General features: G+C 37.5%; 1 protein-coding gene and 1 non-coding gene across 2 annotated transcripts in view; one reads left to right on the top strand and one right to left on the bottom strand.

Annotated features, from left to right (window-relative positions):
• The window catches only part of EFEMP1 (EGF-like fibulin extracellular matrix protein 1), a 58,504-nt gene that overhangs the window by 19,198 nt on the left and 24,589 nt on the right, over positions 1–14,717 (bottom strand). The window lies entirely within an intron of this gene.
• Positions 8,316–8,422, top strand: LOC114198539 (U6 spliceosomal RNA). Its single transcript, XR_003607134.1, has one exon. It is a non-coding gene; the product is annotated as a U6 spliceosomal RNA (small nuclear RNA).

Genomic DNA, 14,717 nt, shown 5'->3' with positions numbered 1-14,717 from the left:
CAGAAAGTTAATGTGATAAGTCACTAAAACATACATCTATGTCAGAGACTCAAAGAATATCCATTCCTATGCTGGTATTTCAGAAGACCTCGTTTCCCAGACTTTTCATTTATGAAAGGCCTCTGTGGTGGGAGTATCTCAAACGGCAAAAGCACTGCTTTATTCATAAGGGAAACGACTGAGGTCAGCCATGATTTTCTTGGTAATCTAGGAAAAAGTACTCTGGGAGAGGAGTTTTTGTTTTGCTTTTAAACTGTCTATAATTTATCCTTGACAGTGAAGCTCACCAGGTTCTTAAGCAATCAGTTAACACATTCCCTGGGCCCTGGCCCCAAACTCTTTGAGGATGGGGTCTATGTCCTACTTTTTTCTGTATTCCTAATGCCTAGCAGAGTGCATGAAACATCATGGGTTTCTGTTTGTTCAATAAATGCATGAATGAATGATAATCGTTTGCTGGAACCGATGCCTAGAGTTTGAAGGAAGTAGGATCAGTGTTTTATCTTTTGGAACTAATCACTTACAAGGAAGGGTGACAGGCAAGATGTGAGAAACAGCAAAACCAGCAAGATGTCAGCACACGGAAACTGTAGGAAAGCAAAGTTGTTGAGAAGTGCAGAAACTAGGAGGCATAAGGCAGCATTGGAGGTGGGTGGCTATAGAAGGATTGCTGGGCCAGGGGAGTTTTGAGCTGCGTTTTGAAGAAGGCGAGGAGGCTATTTCTAGGCGGAAAGCAGGCTCGCATTAGAAAACATCCAATGAAACAAGTGGTCTGCAAGGCAGTTGGAGTCAGCATGGCTGGAGGGGCTGTGTGTGAGGAGCCTGCTGCGGTGCCTGCTTGAAGGTGCTCATAAAGTGGTAGCGCAAATCCTAAGCAAAAATTCAGGGCCTCAAAGTGGGATTGGAATTTGAATTGGACATCACGGGGAGCAGCTCTGAACTATGTAGACACAGCCTAATGTAAACATAGCCAAAGAACAAAATAATAGAGTGTGCTTCCTAAAATATCACAACACGTAAATCAACTCACATTTCATCATTCTAATGCATCAAGAATAGCTAAGGGCAGTATTTGGTGATTCCCTCATTTTTCAAAAATGTGCCCACACTCTCCCTCCTAGTGATTTATACTGTTTTAGGTCCCTTTCTTGCTGACTTTGGCACCATCATTGCTTCAAATAATGCAGTCTGATCTTTGCTCGGCTCCTACTCCTAGCCTCTTTATCATGCGGACCCCCAGTCTATGGGACTGCATACTTGGTTTCCTCTCAAAAGTTAATGGAGGCAACTGTGTCCACATCTCTGTGGTGTCCATTAAGTCCCTGCTTAGGCCCACATTCTCTATGTTTTTGGCTTCTTCCCGTCATTCTGACTCATATTTCCCAAACCCCTGACTCATGCTGCTTTCTCTCTCTTATGCAACATTTTAATCTCTGCAATGTTCTTTTCATAATTTGATAACTTACCACGACATGGACATTGAGTGTGTTTTCATGGGCAAACATTTTCTGTACCTTAAATGCTTTAGATTACCATTTAGACTTTGTGCTTTGGTTTAAGGAATAATTCAGAACTACTTTGGAATAATCCACCACTGCCCAGTGATGAGAGAACACACTGAAATAGGAGGAAGAGACTAAAGTGATTTTGCATCTGTCACTGCCCAGGTGATGTAGGACCATGGAATCAATTCTTTTTCTCTGTTTCTCCATCTATAAAACAGACTGTCCACCCTTAATAACGCATAGATTTTTTTAAATGTTCAGAATCTTCAAAATATATCTTTTTGTTTCCAGACTGTAACCCTTAGAGTAAAATAGCCACATCTTTACTAGTTCTGTGGGGAGCACTGTGCATGCTTTGTGAATATTACTTGATGGCGCTGTCCTTTGAACTCCTGTGGTTAAAGCAAAGGCAGCGGTTAAATTCAAGTTCCTATTTCTTCATCTGGGTGAATTTACAATCTTATATCTTCTTCAACCATACTAATTTAATCTCATAAATGGAGTAAAGTAGAAAAAAAAGAGGTCAGGGATTCATGTTTGCTGTGAGAAGGAGCTACTTTATTCCTAGACCCTTCCCTTCCCTCCCCTCCCTTCCCCCTCCTTCCCTTTCCTTCCCTCTCCCCACCTTCCTTCTTTTCTTCTCTTCTCTTTCTTTCCTTTCTTTCTTTCTTTCTTTTTCTTTCTTTCTTTCTTTCTTTCTTTCTTTCTTTCTTTCTTTCTTTCTTTCTTTCTTTCTTTCTTTCTTTCTTTCTTTCTTCCTTCCTTCCTTCCTTCCTTCCTTCCTTCCTTCCTTCCTTCCTTCCTCTCTCTCACATTCTTAACAATCTATATAATACCCCTCTGCTCAGAATGATTGGTCCTAATCCTTTCCAGTGACAGGACAATAAATTAGTTCTCAGCACTCTATTTACTCTATAAAACTTTTTAAATAAAAGGGACTCATTGGGTAAGGATCTTATTGTTATTTTGGGTCTTCACCTTATTTTTCAGTATAATCCTGGAAAGTAGGAGCTAGCTTAACAAGTGCTGAGAGCATTGCTGTTTTACTACTGCCTCATCCATTAATGGCTCTTAGTAATGACATTCTGAGTATTCAAGACATTAAATTATGTTGCTTCAATTTTGATTAGGAAGGAGGTCTGTGATATTTTATGTAACTTCATATACAAATTTGTTAAAATTATAAAATTAATGGGTGTAAAAATAGGTAAGTGCTTAGCAATATTTAAATACTTATTATTTGAGGGCGCCTGGGTGGCTCAGTCATTAAGCGTCTGCCTTTGGCTCAGGTCATGATCCCAGGGTCCTGGGATTGAGTCCCGCATAGGGCTCCCTGCTCCGCGGGGAGCTTGCTTCTCCCTCTGCTTCTCTCTCTGTCTCTCATGAATAAATAAATAAAATCTTTAAAAAAATAAATAAATACTTATTATTTGATTAGAAAAATGGATCTGCGAGCCTCTGATTTAATCCTAATAACAGCTCTATGGAATAAATGGTCACATCATGCGCAATTTATGGAAGAGGCAGGAGGATGCCACTGAAATGCAGATAAGTTGGGTCACCTGTGCAACGTCACACAGAGTAGAAATTCAAACCCCAGATTTCCATTTTGCTCCTGCAATATAGGTTTCCAGAAAGACTTATTTCCTAAGAGCTCTGGATAGCAGACCTTGAATTGTAGTTTTACATATATATATATTTAATTTTTCTTAGAAGTAAAGAGAGGATTGTTCATCTGTAATGCCTTGATTCCTCCCTTGTGTCTTTCTTCTACATTAGAATAACATTCATAGCTCTCCAAGTCTTCTGTTTCCCTCCCCAGTCCTTAGCCAATTATCAACAATTTTTGTCAAAGACTTTCTATTTCCCTTGCTGCTTCTTTCATAGTACTGGAATCAGATTTATCTGGGCTAAATGCCCAGTTCTAGTTAGCTTTTCACCCTTCTGAAATTATCAGCTAGAATTCACCCCAGCTAAGCAGTTCTGGTGGAGAAAATAAATACTGATATTAAGTAACAAAAGAGAACTGTCTTCATCTATAGCCAGCAGATTTATAGTTCTAGATTCTTATCTGTTCTGGCAAAACAGATTGTTAATAATTTGGGGTGCTTTAAATGATAAACAAAAATATCAACCAAAATCAATAAACATCAACCTCCCTGATAACTCATTTCTTTGTTTTATAGAGTGGTGAATCAAGTGTCCTGGAAGTCCCTGTCATTGCACTGTGTTCTATCAGAACCTCTGAAATATGCTGCTTTCATATGGAAAAAACAAGCTATATGTACTTGGAGTTGCTTTTCCAGCAATGATGACTGATTTGCCCTGCAAATTGACCTTTTCTCACCCAGGCTTCTTTGTGGCTAGTGGTCTTCATTTGCATGATGATGGGATGAGGTTAGACATACAGTTCATGAACATGGGGGAGAAAACCAAGCGGCACACATGGCCAGTTCAACTTGTGACTCATTTGTACTACACACAGACCAAATGCACCCATTGCTCATAAGATAAAACAAAACCAGCAAGGAAACAAAGGCCTTAATTATTCTTCAGCTCTTTTTGCACACTGGCAAAGTGAAGCTTATTGCTTTCAGAATCTTAAGGAAAAACATTTTCTACTGATAGATGATTGCTAATCATCAGGAGTGTTCTGTGGCATTTCTGTGAATATGTCATTCCCAGCTAAACTTCCTTTTTTACTTCTTAAACTTAATTATCCATTAAAAACATGTTTCGGAAAAGATGACCCTGCTCTTTGGAGTGATATTACAACCTGTCATCAGTCCACAACCTTGTGGGGGTAAAACTGTATTTTTGAAACAAGTAGCACCATTTATCTTTGCTTAAAGATTGAATTAAAGATGGTCTGTGTGAAAGTTCAGGCCCAGTCCATACAAGCTGGGGACCAGCTTCCAACTGCATGGCTTTCAGAGGAATTATGATACCATCTTATTGTGGGATGCCTCTGAACTGACATTTCAATTGTAGTTTTCTGGTGCCTTCCTCTTTACCTCATTCCTCCCAACCACCTTCCATCCCCAGCTCCAGATCAAACCCTTGGAGAGCGATGAACTGAACGGACACCACATTCAGCTGAGTCCACTAAGCACTGTGACTTGATCTCTGGCCCCCTCCCTGAGCCTTGCAGCCAGATTAGTCAGTCTCCCTAGCCCAAAGCACACACATTCTTGGCTTACTCCTTCAGGCCAATCATCGCTTGAGGTCGCACAAGCCCCTGGCTATGGCAATGCCAATTATAACAAGCATGGCTTGGTGACCTCCTAATTGTATGAAACCAATTACATTATACTTGTTGTTCATTCAACAATAAACAGCTTTTGTGCCCACTAAATTGGGGCATACTATAAATTTGCTGAGTGTAATTTGGCAATACTTCTCCAAATCATTAACTGCTTAAGGCTTTTTAAATAAAGCCTATCTTTGTGCTTCTTGCCTTCAGAGCATATTACCTTCTTGTGTATGTTTTCCTACCCATTTCATTACATCTTACTTATGATGTTTCTGCACAATGTTTCCCCATATACCTCAGGGCCCTTATGTTTTTCTGAATTCCAAATGAAGCTGAGAGGTAGGATGAAGGAGGGGTGGAACTCACCAGATCTGCACTAAATTCCTTTCTCTTTTTGATTCAAAATTCCAGCACAATGAAAAGCAATGAAAGGATAAATATGTGAGTAAATCTAAATGAATACTGACTGTATAAAACAATAGGAAGATCTTTTGGGATTTATAAAATATTTGGGATTTATAAAATATTTATAATTAAAATACATGAGAATACATGAGAATAATAAGTTGGCAGGAAAGTAAATAGAGTCTAAGTACTTGAAGGTCCTTGCATTGTCAGGGAAGAGGTAAAACTACTAATTTATTTTAGACTTTGATAAATCAAGGATGCATGTTAAGTAGCCCCTAGGGAAAAAACTAAAGGAATAGTAAAAGCAGAAAACTACAAATCTAATACAGGCGAGAAATGGAACAATACAAAATGGTCCATTATTTTAGAGAGAAGGCAAGAGAGGAAAGAAAAGGAAACTAAAATGTGCAGAACAAATAGAAGGCAAATAGTAAAATGGCAGTTTAAACCTAATCACAGCAATAGTTGCATTAATGTAAACAGATTAAATGGTCTTACTAAAAACCAAAGTTCTCAGGTTGATTACAGAAACAAAACCCAAATATGCTGTTTCAAGAGAAACAATTTAAATGTAAGGATGGAAAGAAAAATAGGTTAAAGAAAAAAGATGAAAAATGTACTATGCCAACACTAATCAAAAGAAAATTGGCTAGCAATATTAATATCAGACAAAGTTGACTTTAAGGGAAAAGGGATTACTAAAGAATAAAAAATACTATGTAATAATAAAAGTTTTGATTTACCAGGAAAATGCAGAAATTCAGAATTTAACTGCATTTAATCACACAGCCTCCATGTAGACAAAGCACAGATAGGTAGAACTAAAGGGAAAATGAATACACACAATTACACTAAGAGATTTTAACATACCTCTCTTAGTAACTAAATGAACAAACATATATTTTCAGAAATGAATAGAAAATATGAATAACATGATTACAAACTTTGAACTACTTGACATAATATAGAACACTATAGAATACATAACCTATTCAAGCATTGAGAGAATGTTAAAAGAAAATGATTAAATGCTAGCCTTAACGAAAGTCTAAATACATTTCAAAAATTACAATATACAGATTTTTGTTCCCTCACTACACTTCATATATAATGGAAATGACAATGACCACAATGAAACTAGAAAAATCCCCTTCTTTCAGAAAAGAAGACATACACTTCCAAACAACTCATGGTTTAAGGAAGATAAAATTGAAATTTGAGACTATGTCAAACGGAATGAAGATGAAAATATTACATATGAAACCTTGTGGGGAAAAAATGCCAACCCTTAAGAAGGCCTATAACCCCTCCTTCTCTCCTTACGTATCCTTCTCTTTGCCCCCACTCTACTCAATTTAGGAGAGAAGAAAATACAAATGAGATTTGTATCTGAGACAGTCTGTTATGAAAGTGAACTTTAGGGTTTTGAGAAGAAGGAAAAAGTCTTGACCGTGTCTTTCCAAAGGCAGAACTAGAATAAATGGGTAGAAATTTAAGGAAGGCAGATTTTTAGTTCAGGGTAAGAGAAGAGTATGGTCATTGGACACTTTAATATGTTAGGAAGTAGTGAGGTTCCTATCACCAGAAATACACAAATGGTGCAATGTGGATCGCAGTAGCAGGTGGGGATATGACCAGTCATCTGTGTTGAAAAATGATGTTAAGGCACTGCATGCAAACATGGCAGAATGTTAACAATTTTTGAATCTGGATGGTGGGTGTTCAATATTCATTGTATTGTACATTCAACACTGAGTTTGAAAATGTTAACTAAGGATGCCTGGGTAGCTCAGTTGGTTAAGCATCTGCGTTTGGCCAAGGTCATGATCCCAGGGTCCTGGGATCAAATCCCACATCAGGCTCCCTGCTCCTCCTTTTGCCTCTGAATCTCTCTCTCTCTCTCATGAGTAAATAAAGTCTTAAAAAAAAAGAAAGAAAATGTTAATTAAAAAACTGAAAAACAGGGCGTCTGGGTGGCTCAGTTGGTTAAGTGTCTGACTCTTGGTTTTCGCTCAGGTCATGATCTCAGGATCTTGAGATCAAGCCCCACATTATGCTCAGCTGGGAGTCTGCTTGTCCCTCTCCTTCTGCCCCTCCCACAGCTCTCTCTCTGTTGAGTAAATAAATAAAGTCTTTTTAAAAAATTGAAAAACAGGGGAACCTGGATGGCTCAGTCAGTTAAGTGTCTGCCTTTGGCTCAGGTCATGATCTTAGGGTCCTGGGATCAAGCCCTTCGTTGGGCTCTCTGCTCAGTGGAAAGTCTGCTTCTTCCTCTCACTCTCCCTCTGTGTTCTCTCTCTCTCTCAAATAAATAAATTAAATCTTTAAAAAAAATTGAAAAACAGATGCTGCATCCACCTGAATATAGAGAGTTGTAAGGATTCAACAAAATGAATGAATGTCTATATGTTCTCTCGTTTAACACATGATGCACATACATATATCTTTGTACAGTTGTGATGTTTACTTTTATACTTTCATAATTTATCCTCTAACATCTGAAAACCTTGCTCTATGGTAAAGTATAGCAAGGAAAGATCTTGTCTTAAGTGGTTATTTATTTTATCCCTCTTCCTTGAGCAATGTGTCAGTCAAAACCTAGACTTATTCCTTGTTCTGTATGAATGATTTTTCAGGAGGAAGGCTCTGCAGCTTTCATCATATTAAGGCATAAGGTTATTCAGTGACTAAAATGTTAAATTTGAACAACTATCAGCTTGTGTCCAAATCCTTCATATACCCTTAAACCAAGTGAGATTTGACTTTTTGGTTTTGTTTCAAATGGATACTATGGTTGCCATTTTCCCCAAGTTATTCATGAATTATCATGCACATCTGAATTTAATTTGCTGATAAATTGTGTTTGACATATGTAGGCTATGGGATATCCCCCCCGTCTATATTAAAACACTTTCAGTGTTGTGAGGTAATAGTACTCAAATAACTCCTATGAGTTCAAGGAGTACCTAAAGGCAATAGGGAACTAAAGAAAATACTGTTCAGTGAAACTGTTGACCCTGTGAGGGTTTCAATCCTAAAGACTTCTCAAGCTAGCATATAAAATAGTCTTTGGACTTTTAAGTGAATTTGGGGCATTTTACCTTACATTTCCATCAGAGACAAAATTATGTTTGGACTATACATTCCCTGTGCTCACTTCGGCGGCACATATACTAAAACTGGAATGACTCAGAGAAGATTAGCATGGCCCCTGTGCAAGGATGACTTGCTAAGTCGTTGACTGTATGTTCTCTGAGATCTCTTTCAGTTTTAAAAATCTGAAATTAAAGCTCACTTTACTGAATTCCTGAACGCTATTGTAAAACATATTCATTTTCTAGCTCTTACCTCTTCTGCCCTCTCTACCTTAAAATATTGGATCCCGGGAAATCTGAACAACATGCTCTTGCTTTCTGGGGACCATGATCATAGATCTCTATTTCTTCTTCCCTTCTTTTTCATTTTTCAGCAGTGGCTTCTGATCTGTAGAGTCAAAGGAGGGTCTAAAAATGGACTCATCTTTCAGGATTAAATGGCTGTGTTAGCAGAGCGGGATGAATAGAAAGTTCTCTTCAATGTTTAAATGCACTACTGTGTACCTGTAAAGTTACATACTTTCAGGAATTTAGAGTTGCTTAATGCCTGTTTGGCAGCATAAACTCTGAAAAAGATCTCATGGGGAAACACACCCTGTACATGGTTTCTATGTCTGTAGAGTACAAAGGGAGATGGACCTGTGCCAGTTATACAGTTGATATGTTAAAGGTAGACGCCAAACTAAGTCAGTCTTTAAGGGAATTTCTTGGTATGCATAAACACAGAAGAAAAAAAAGACTATGTTCTTAGATCTGATACACAAACACACACACACACACACATACATATATAGGGCACCTATAAGTATATATATTCTTAAAATGGTTACTGCATGGAGCACATCCATAGAGTCTATCATATTCCAAGTTTTCATTTTGGAAGAAAATGGAAAAATTGAGCAATTCATAATGTTAATTTTAAAATTAGCCTGGACTTATTTTTCCTTAGAAATGTAATAATTTGTTTATGGAAACCCTTAAATGAAAATCTTTGGCTTCAGGCATGTATGTGGTTAATGTGGATGAATGTGAGGCTGCCAGAGAGGTGTAGGGATCACTTTCAGAACTACAACAATCACACTATTTTCTCACTGCACACAATTTTTAAATTTTAAATGATTTTATTTGAGATCATTTCTTTAGTTGCTTGTGCTAGCTTTTTTCTAACCTTATTACACCAAGAATTTATTATACCAAGAATTAGAGTTGATGGGAGGACTTGTTGATCTTTTTAGAAAGTCTGAGAACCACAGAATAAATTTTTTTTTATGCAACTCACTGACAGAATGATATGAACTATAATTGAGACAGAAGAGTGGGTAAGATCACAGGTTTTAGCATCAAAGAGGTCTCAGTTCAAATCCAAGCAACACCACATTTTAGGTGTGTGTTCAGGGCAAGTTCTTTTACCTTTCCAAGTTTCAGTGATAAAAGTCTGTCAAGTAGAGATAATACCCATCTCATAATGTTATTGTGAGTACTAACTGAAATAACACACCCCTCAAAGTGGTTGACACTACATGCTCAATAAATTGTACTTAACATGGTGAAATGGCTGTAAGTCGGTGTACATCAGGTTGGTACTGTTCTTGTCTACAGACCAAAGGAAGCAAAAAACTGCAGAAAGTCGGGGCTTTTAATATAATTTGTTATGCACTTGTATATAATTATATATCCTATCTTTGCTTCCTTGCTCAGTGTCATATTTTGAATGTGGTCTGTTATGACTGAAATCCAATCGGGATGAACATCACAGCTTTGGATGACTTCCATCCTTTGGCATATTCCAGGTGAACAGATAGGAGAATAGGCGAAATCAGCTTTTCTTTCTTAAAGCTATTTCTTATTAGGGAAATTGCATTCAAACAAAAGAGATATGGCAAAGCAAAAAAAAATCTAGCATATTTTGCATTTCATAATATTTTGTGATATGAAAGAACAGTTAATGGCTGTAGGACCCCCTTCATGGCAATGGAGTGTTAACGTTTATAAAGACTACTTAGCAAACATAGCTTTAATTGGAGCTCTAATTAGAACCTATATGTAACTCTGAGAAACAACTTTTGTGTGAATAAGTTCCAACTATGAAAAACCTATGAAGATATAAATTTCAGCAGCAATTTTTGTTATATTGGCTATGTTAAGGACATTATGGTCATCATCTTTCAAGGCAGTGATGAAGTTATAATAAGAACTAAAGAACAGATGGGGAGTATTTTCAAATGTAGTGGAAATAAGCACATGTAAAGTTAGGGCAAGTATTTCTGGTTGTTTATTCATAAGGATGAATACATAAGATGAAAACATCGATGTCTGACTTTTCAAATGAGCGGGAGTCTCCACAAAACATCATGGTGATCTACATAATCACTTGTGGTTGATGAAGCATCCATTTAATCATATCATACAGGAGAGTTTGATTTGGAGCCAAGTTTTGTTTTGTAAATGCTATGCTAGTAATATGGCAAAACCATGGCATATTAAAAAATATTCTTTTGGTATATTAATTTTGGTTTTCTTCAAACACTAAATGACCTCTTCCCAATGCTTTCATTATAGTTACAGGCAAATTATGTATGTGGACACGACAGACTCTTGTTTCCATATTAAGGGTTTAACAGAGAAAATCAACAAAAATAGTGAAAGAATTTAAAGCATGAGGAAAAACACTATGCCTATGGTGACAGTGTGACAAACCAGCAGGTGGCTAGGCTGACTTCCCTCTGTCATCTTTTTATTTATTCTATCTTTCTCTATCCTGCATTTCTGGCTCCTTCTTCCTATTTAAATGTTCAATTTTACATTTGCCCTTTCAGACAGACCATTCTTCTAACTTGAGAGTTCTGACTGCCGTCACATCCGAGGTAGCGTTAGGACATCTCCCACTGGTTTGTAGGTCTTGGGTGCTGCTACTTCAGCAGTGGTTTGTGAGTGCTATGGCCCAGTGCTGTGACCCTCCAGTGCACCCTCTGGGAGCTCAGCAAGGTGCCCCTGCAATCTTTATGTTCTCAGTGAAGGTGGACTGCTGTCCAGGCCCCCAGAACTCCAACACCTGCAGCTAGTCTCATCGCTACTCACATAGGTGTTGATAAAATGCGAAGGTCCTATATGATTAGTTTGAGCCTCACTGCAACATAACAGGTGGTTTAATACAAAAACTAGTCTTTTCCTTAGATTCCAATTTTTGGAAGATTTTAAGATTTTATTTATTTGAGAGAGAGTGAGTTCATGTGGGGGGAGGGGCGGAGGCAGAGAATCCGAGGCAGACTCCACTCTGAGCACGGAGCCTGATGCGGGGCTTGATCCCTTGATCCGTGATCACTGTGATCAAGACCTGAGCGGAAACCAAGAGTCTGTTGCTCAGCCAACTGCACAGTCCAGGCGCCTCTTTTCAGGGCATTGTTACATAATCCTCCATATCAGCCAGGCTACATATTGCCATGTGTAAGACACCTGTTGCCACCTGTCTGACCTTGCCCATGAGCCTCTCCCCAACCTCTCTACTTTAACAGGATAGATTCCCTTTCAAGGTTCAGCTCAGGCCCACCTTCTTTATGCTTCTTTTCCCAGGCTTCTTTGGTTAATGTAAGATCACTACAGAAAGCAGCTTGTCCAGCTGACTTTGTGACAGCCGTATCCTTGTTAAGAAAGAACAGAGCAAATTTGCTATCTCTAGAAAGTCAACTGCCTTGGATAGGTGTTGAATAACTGCTCCCAACCACCTCCTTAACTAGAGCCATTTTAAGGGTAAAGGTGTGCCCCTGGCACTTTATCTGGTTCAGGGTCCTAAACAAGTTTTGCTCCAACTACCGATTTCTGGCAATCTTCATTAGGAAACCAGCTACTGAATAACCCTAGGTACACATCAATGGCCTATATAAATTTTATGGCCCCAATTTGTTGAAGGTACCAACTGAGCTCTTCATTGGATATGATGCATAAATTCTGGCACTGTTATATTACATGGCAAAACATAATAAATAACATTCAATCCTTCCATAGTATTTATATAATTGTTATTATGTTTTTTTTTCAACAAGACTAAGGAATGCTATGCCAAATAAGGTGAGTGTGTAGAACATCTTGTAGCTTCTGCAACGGCAGAGTTAAATTTTACTTTCAAATTAGTCTTCCAATAAGTTTTAGTATGAACTTTAAGATGGAACAAACCCCAAGTAGTAAAAATCTTTTAAGAATTACACTTATATTCTGGGTGGACAAAATCATAATGGCCTAGAACAATGCACTAAATGCTGAGTGGATTTTTAATGCTGATGTTTTAAACTTTTCTTTGAGCTAAGATATTTTCCTCTCTGCACTTTATTTGGTTAAAAATGTGAGCTGTGCTATTTTTAGAATGAAATTCATACTTAATTTGCCTTTGTAGCACTGTTATAAGTGGAGAATAAAACCTATCCTAATTACTTACAATGAAATTATCTAATTGGGCTAACAAAGTTAGGATTCAGAAATGTTTTGAAAGTAAATGATGTGTTTCCCTCCTCTGTGAGCAAAGAGAGTGGACTTCATTTGGATTTGCAGAAGTTTCATATTTATATAGGACATCTTTCACTTGGTGCAGATGAAAACTCATTATGTCACTTTCCAGGGATGAAATTCATACTTTTTAATGTGATGTGCAAGGCCCTTCATGATTTGATCCTTGCTTACCATCATGTACTACACACTGAATCATACAGAACACTTGTTCCCTTCTGTCTTTTACTTAGGACCTTAGCAAGTGCTGTTCTCTCTGCATGGAACATTCTCTTTCCATCCTTCCCTTCCCCCAATTTGTTAAAGGCTAATTCCCACAACTTCCTTAGACTAAAGACTGGTGTCACCTTCTCCAGGAAGTCTTTAAAATGAGACTCAAAATGCCACATTGTAATTAATGTCCACTCCCTCTTAGACTGTGAGCTTTTGAGGGCGGGCATTATGAGCTTTTTTATCTTTGTATTCTCAGCACCTACTGTGCTTTGCACACAATAGTTACTCAACTCAAGGCTTCTTGAATAATCTTACAGTTATATGATATTTAGTGGTCTTGTGCCATCTCCAAAACTGTAATTAACAAAGCAAATGTTAAAATTTTCTTTCCCCATCTTATTCCCAAATCCAGTATAAAAGAATAAAGTAAATCTAGGCAACTAACACATCATCTCTAGAAGACCCCACTTTTAAGGAGAAGTACAGGTATGACTATTGCCTATGAAGTGTTTGAGAATTGAAACTTAAATAGATCAATAAGCAGAACAGTTGTTTTACCTTTGCAAAATTCTAGCTGTTGGGTAAGTCTTAAACACACAAACACACACACACATAGTATCACGACTTAGTGAAGTGAGATTTAAATCCAGTAAAAATTCTTTTGGATTATTCCATAAACTACATATTCTTATGTTTTTAGGTTCTTGCTTTATCAGCTTAGCAGTCCAGCCTTACCCCCACTCCCAAACAGCCCTTCCAAACCTCTCCTCCCCTTTTTGTACTCCATTTAAATTCTCATTTTTAATTAAGGTAACTGTTAACTAGGAAACGCATTTCCCCTAGCCATACTGGGAGAATTTTTTGCTCTCCTCTATTTATAACTAGATTATGCCTTGGTTCATGCTTATATGCAAAATGGATGGTAGGGGACTTATTGGGGAGAGTGAACCTATGGGTAGTTACCTCTTGCCATAATTTCCTGTAATTGCAAAAACCTTGTTATAATCAGGGCATGACTCTGCTTAGGTTACGTTCATTGCATTTCGCAGCATCACAGCCTTAACCATATTAGAAATAAGAGCAACTGCTGTTAAAGGTCTATGCTCAGACGTAATTTATGGTTAGAAACTTACTCTGTATTCCTTCAGCCATATATTATGACTAATGAACATTCTACAGTTTAATGGATGTGAGCACGAGGCAGAAATGCTGATTGTTCAGATCATTTAAGGGCTTGTTTAGCTCTGAATTGGTTATTTCATGGGGCATAGAAGCTGAAACTACACCAAAATATTATTAATTGACTATTTGATGTTTACCTTTATAATACCTATGAATAAATATATTGCTAAACAATATTATAAACTGTTTATCCTACTTAAGGTGGAACTTGTTTAGAATCGTCTTTGACTCAGGATTTGACTCATCACTTATTTGCAAAAATAATGAATGTGTCTGTTAGAAATGATTTTAAACAAATCATCATGATCCTGAAAATAGTCCTTGTGGCTCAAACTTTTTTTATGCTTATTAGCATTGTTATTGTATGTACAGTACTTGAAAATTAATGTAACTTTTTTTGAGGAACTCACTCACTTTATAAGAAGTCAGATCTGCCCCCATCTCCCATTCCAGTCCTATTAAGATGATTTAACACATTTAACCATATGTGTATACTTATTTTTCCCTCTCATTCTACAACTGTTTGGAGGTAGCGTTTTCATTATGTCACTCCTTGCTCAAAAT

The sequence above is a fragment of the Eumetopias jubatus genome, unplaced genomic scaffold (genome assembly GCF_037043125.1).
Source record: "Eumetopias jubatus isolate StellerSeaLion01/CBP00866 unplaced genomic scaffold, mEumJub1_p1.0 scaffold_9, whole genome shotgun sequence".
In the NCBI taxonomy this organism is placed as follows: Eukaryota; Metazoa; Chordata; class Mammalia; order Carnivora; family Otariidae; genus Eumetopias; species Eumetopias jubatus.
Note: the sequence above shows the minus strand (reverse complement) of the source record. Positions and strands in the feature narration are given on the sequence as shown.